The sequence below is a fragment of the Notolabrus celidotus genome, chromosome 17 (genome assembly GCF_009762535.1).
Source record: "Notolabrus celidotus isolate fNotCel1 chromosome 17, fNotCel1.pri, whole genome shotgun sequence".
Lineage (NCBI taxonomy): Eukaryota > Metazoa > Chordata > Actinopteri > Labriformes > Labridae > Notolabrus > Notolabrus celidotus.
Window position 1 is genome coordinate 20099247 of NC_048288.1, and position 6072 is coordinate 20105318.

Sequence of the window (6072 nt, forward strand, 5' to 3'; positions counted from 1 at the left end):
CAATTATAGATATTCTTTTAAATGGAGAAACACAGCAATGGGCTGTGTATTAAACTGCCTCCCTACATGAACTCTGACACTGTTTCCATCTAGATGCGTCAAATGAGGGTCAACTTATAGCAGCTTTTCTGCTTTTTCTGCTTGTCTGGTTTTGAGACAAAGGAAGAAAGTAAGGGAAGAATGCAAGGAGAGGGTGGAGAGGAAGACGGGGAAGAGGAAAGGGGAGCCAGGCAGAGAGATCACAGCTGAGGTGATCCACTCTGCAGCACTGTGCACCTGAATTCTCCCATCCTATAATGAATAACACATTCTTAAATCCTTACATTTAAGAAGCTGGGACCAGTAAATATCTGAAATATTTGTTCTAAAAATGGTTGAACAATTCATCAAAATAGTTTGCAATAGATTTAATTTTCGATCCACTTATTGATCAATCGATTTGGTGTTATATTTCCAGGTGCCTTTTCTCACTATTAGCACCTGCCCCCTCTAAAGGTCTCTGCACCAGCCTGCTCAGATTGGTAAGCTCAAATGTTTTTGATTTTCCTGTTTTGATAAAACCGATCCAGGTCCTTCACAAATCCAGATTTCAGTCCGCATCTCCAACAGCATCACATACTCTACTTAAAACTTACATTTATAGCACCAAAAATGCAAAGACACTGACTCTGGCTTTTTGTACAAGACATGCATGGCAAAGACAATGCATCTGATGCCTCACCTCCAAAGATCAAATGATCTTCCAAATAAGTTTCTTGGATCAAACATTAGTAAGGATTAAACAACTGGATAGGCCATTTCTCATCTTGAATTTTGGACATACAACACAACAGACATTCCTACAATTTTCCAAATGCAAGGAGTTGGTAGAATCTGAATAATCCAAGACATATGAAAGGTCCTTCGTCTGAGTTTAATGATGTAGCATCTTAGAAATCCAGCCACAAAATCCTTGTTCAGACCATTTCTGATCAGCTTCTGACCCTTTGACTGGAGGGAAGAAGGTTGACCTGAAGGGTACACAAACTGGGTGTAAAGATGTTGATTTCAACGTCAAACTACCTGCTTTTGGAACACCAGCCTGCTCTCTAAAATCTCAAACCTGCATGCATCGTTGTGGTAAGCTAAGAGATGGAAAGTTTCATATTACTGGCTCAGCTAGTACTGCTTAAATAAAGATATTGTTTTACAGTCTAAATAAAGGCTTGTACCCTCGGTGACCCTGTACAGTATTTCACTCTGCAGTGAAATTGTTCCTCCTTCCATCCAATGCACATAAAAATAAGAGGCAGTTAAACTTGTAAGGCAGGCAGCAGAGACATTGTTCTCTGAGTTGCAGCCATGTCAGATTGTGCAACCATATGAATTAGCAGGTGGGATTCGTTCTGCTCCAGTTGGTCTGCCAAATGTGGTGCTAGATTTATCTTCATTTGTTTGGACTGAACTGTTTGTCTACTGTCTTGTTTTCCCTCATAATCCAGTCCCCAGTAAAAGAATAGAAAACTATTGTTCTTGCCAAGGCAGAAGAAGCGAATGTTTTTCCTGAGGTTATGGCTCACCAAATTATTAACCAACCTTCCTGCTGCCTCCTTGTGCTTGAGCACTTTGCTACTCCCCGAGGAGTGTGGAGCCCTTTGCACTGTGTGAGAGAGGTGTTGACAGAGAAGTCCAAGAATTCTTACCGGGACACCACAAACAACATGAAAATCCTCTGCTTCAGGTGGAATTCCACTTGGCAGAATGTGTTTTTCACTTTCTTAAAATCCATCTGGAAAAGTATTTCTATGAAGCCCCTGAAGGCATGTAAGTACATGATCTTTTATCTTGTGCAAACAATTTATTATCCTGTTGGAACAAGTTAATATCTTGTGCGCACAAGATAATTGTCTGGTGGGAATTTCCTGATCCAAGCTGAAGAGGGGCGTCTGCTTGAAACTTCTGTCTGGCAATTTAAAGCTGTCCTTTTTTTATTGTGTACTCTGTCATAGAGCTACCTTAAAAGTTAGACCCGACCCGACCCGAGCCCTACAGAATTCTGCCCGAACCCGTTCGAACCCTGATGACCTAGATTCTTTTAAAGCCCGAACCCGTTTACAGCCCGACTGCCCCGACATTATTCATTACTGATCTGGCTAATTTTGCGAGTTTTGGGTAGGATGGTCTGTTGATCTTCCACCAGCCAAGAACATCGGTTTCATCTTCCATGACAGTCGTTTAAATGTAGCGTGATACCTCGACGTCTTCCCAGTCAGCTCGCTGTACATTTTCCCACTCCTCAAAATTTGCTCTTTTTGCCGGAGGATGAGCGTGCTCATCTCTGGAGAGCTCTAGGCCTTGAGTCTCCACATCTTGTCGTGCACCTGCAGCACCGTGCATAGCTTGCAGAAGAGTGCGGGCATGAGCATGTACCGCCTCCCTGTCTGAGTGTGACAGCATTCTCAGCTGGTTAAATTTTGGCCAGAGGAATGTTGGGATCTTATAGAGGTCCTGTATTATCACTTTACGCACGAGCCAGTGCTCGTGCCATTGACGCACGACTGCTTGCTGAGGGGAGTTCAGCTTCCCCTGATCGCTCATTTAGCGCGCAAGCCCGAGCCCGGCCCGGCCCGAGCCCGGCCTGAGCCCGTTTAAAATTATCGAAATTATGACCGAACGTCGGGTAGGGTGGGGTCGGGTTGGTTCCGGGTTGGGACAAATATCTTCAGCTCTGCTCTGTCATGCTATGTTTGATGAACAAGGCATAAACATTCACTCTTAGCTCAAACACGCCATTTGTTCTTATGATGAAATAATCATATTAGGCCTAATACATCTATCCTTGAAGTAGTGAGAAGTTCTAGAAAATTTGAGACCTCAGAATACAACTAACTGTTTGTTAGTGAACCCATCACAGATATTAATGACAAAGCTTTGATCTGGCCAGCAAAACATAACACAGTGAACCTAAATGAGTCTACAGTCAATCAGTATCATCACAATAATGTTTGATATAATAAGGAAGTTCCCTCAAACACATGGATAAATACAACTTTCAACAAGAAAAACAAACTTATTTGAATTACGTATCAACACAACATGGGGCGCACCCCCAGACTGCTTCCAATATAATCAGGTTTGACCTCAACAGAACATTTGTTAGCATCATGAGAAATGTTAAATTTGTTCTGATACCTTATAAATATCTGATGAGTTCATTTGTCACAGAACATTAAAGTTATTCTCTTAAACTCCCCCAAACAGTGCTTTTACTGCTGCTTTAAGAATGCATTATTTGACCGCTACAGTTTATTAAATGTAGATCTACATTCTGTAAATACTCCTTGATGTACTCCTCCCAATTATTTATGGCAGGGTCAGCCATTCTCACATTAAATGCAAATAGCTTTAGTCAGCTGTTATAAGAAATGCCAGAGGCGACAGGCTGCACACCTTAACTTCCTCAGAAAGTAACCAACTCGGATACCTGTCTTTGGCTCTTCTGGTGTGTGGAGAGATACTCCACTCACGCTCAGAATATAAGCTTCATAGGTATCGCTGAACAACAGATGTTTTTGCAACCTTAAGCCACAGATTGTACAAAATCATTCACGACTGAAATCTCATCTATCCACAAATACACTAGATGTAATCAAGTAACAAAAGTAATTGCCCTCTCTCTTTGAACTGAAATTTGGTAGAAACTAGGGATGTACAATTTAAGTATTTTCCGTGATCGATCTTTGGAAATGTTAACGATCAATTAATTGATAAAAAAAAAACATTATTATTCTTACGTAAAAAAAAAAGGCCAAATTCGTTGTCTTCCCCCTAAATTATATTTTCTATAGCAACAAAATGCATATCACTGACGGGGTTGAATACGGGTACATGTTTGACACGCAGAATATCAACGATCAGGCTCATTAAAATATTCTACGTGGACATAATCTTATAAAGTGAAGGCTGAGACTACTAACAGAAAAGTTCTTCAGACTCGCAGGGTCCAGTTTTCTGTCTACTCGTTCTTATTGAGAAAAATAATCATGTGTATTCAATCAGGTGTCAGCCGAGAGCGCAACCGGGTCACTATCAGTCCAGCTGCAGAAAAGCCCAGACGGATCTGATGTTGCTGGTCTGCAAACATAGTGTACCTGAATTTCCCACCTGTCTGTTGCCTTTGTATCCAAAGGTGGGAAATGTCCTGTTTATAGTTAGTAGTCGTTTTTGGCAGCAGTTTTGTATTGATCCTCTTTAAAAAAGCGCACATGCAGACCTGACGCGCAGCCGCAGCCCCCAACTGAGCGTCTCCGCTGTGCGCAACACCTTTAACAACTGATTCACATCGAAACATGCTTTAAACTTCAAACACCTCCATGATAGCTGAGTGTAATGAGACCACATGATGTTTGTTCCACGTGACGGAAAATTGATAACAAAAATGTGTGTTTCAAGTAATTTCTTAACAATCAATTAATCGATAATCGATTAATTGTGGTCATCCCTAGTAGAAACAGAAAATAAACACTCCTCTTTTTGTAGAAATGTGAGGCCTCTCATGTATGCAAAGGCATTTCAAAATAAAAAACATTTCAATTCAAACAGTTATTCCTTTTTTCAAACAGTTATTTCTTTTTTCAAACAGTTAAATTTGTCCTCTGTTCATGAACGTTTCTTGTGTTCTTTTATCACAGTCCACAGAGGGACCTTGGGAGATGAAGGGGCTATTAAGGAAATAAATAAAAGCCTGTACAGACACTTAGCTTGATCAAGACCAAGCATTAAATAATTACTGTAATTCACTTAGGTTTCTTTTAAGCTGTGTAACGATTTTCCCTGTTTCCCTCCTGCATAAAATTGATCTGATGAGGAGGACTAAACAAACGACCTCTAAATTAATTGGGATTCTTTCCACCCTAAAGTAGTGCATCTATCTGTGCGGGAATAGCAAAAAAGCTTTTAAAGAAGGAAAGATAGGAAGGAGGAAAAAAAAAGGAAAGGCCTGTTCATGCTTTGCATCCTGTGCAGCAGAGATGTAATTGAAAAGAAGGTGACTGGTACATCCACCAAGCGAATTGGAATATCACGTAGTCCTCCTCTTCAAAGAACAGACACAATGAGGTAAAAAGAAAGTGCATGTTCGTGCGCACACATTTGTCACCAGAGTCTGTGTGTGACAGGATTGGTGGTGAGGTCAGCGGGCTGTAAAATAGACCACATGTGGGGAAGGGATGAAAAGAAATAAAGCAAAGAAAGATAGTATAGTAGAAAAAGAAAAAAAAGCGAAGGTGGACATCACAGGACATGACACAAAGTTAATCTCGACAGCCGGGGCGAAGTGAGTTTAGGGGCCAAATCCTCTCGGAATCGGATCACATTATCTTTCTAACGTGGCTGACGATCATCATCCATCTTCCAGAGCCGGTGTCCGGAGGCAGAGAGGAGCACAGCAATCACAGCGGTGCTCTGTAGTGTTCTACGCATCTCCTACTCCTGGTCGTGGATCAAAGAACCCATGCTCCCCCTTTGAAGTGGAAGGGCCGTCCGCTCAGGGAGGAAGGTATGCTTCTTTCCATAGGCTAATGAATCAAATTCTCCTTCTAATTATCTCTCTGTGCAGAGAGAAAAATTGCAAAAACATCGCTGGTCCTCTGGCTTTCTTCTACCATCAATGATGGCAAATGTGAGCATACATCTTCTGCAGGTGTTTGACTTGGGTCCATGAAAAAGCCACAACAGCGTGCGCCTTAATAACCTGCAGAGGAAGAAAACCCACGGATGACATTAACCCCGGACCAAGAGTGATGTTCGTGACTAACGTAGAGACAACATTGACATGTAATGATCATTAAACCAGCAATGATACATTTGCATAACTTATAATAATAAAATGATTAAAAGCACATTTCCATGCAGTGCAGTCTTTCATTTACAAGATAACTTTACATAATGATCCGAGTGGCTGTTGTGGGGGCTGCTGCTACACATACTAATAGAGCAATTAGAGAGATAATTTCCAGATGAGTTTGACTAATACACTAAATGTACTATTATTGAATGTAATTACAGCATGTGCTGCTGATCATCTCTCTCCCA

The 6072-nt window shown here is 41.2% G+C and overlaps 1 long non-coding RNA gene across 2 annotated transcripts; it reads left to right on the top strand.

The window, feature by feature from the left end:
• Positions 1–1609: 1609 nt before the first annotated feature.
• On the top strand, positions 1610–5872 carry LOC117829177. 2 transcript variants are annotated; one of them, XR_004634565.1, is made up of 3 exons: positions 1610–1803; positions 5396–5536; positions 5681–5872. It is a non-coding gene; the product is annotated as an uncharacterized LOC117829177 (long non-coding RNA). The 2 variants fall into 2 exon arrangements; XR_004634564.1 differs by lacking the exon at positions 1610–1803 and adding an exon at positions 4608–5314.
• Positions 5873–6072: the final 200 nt, after the last annotated feature.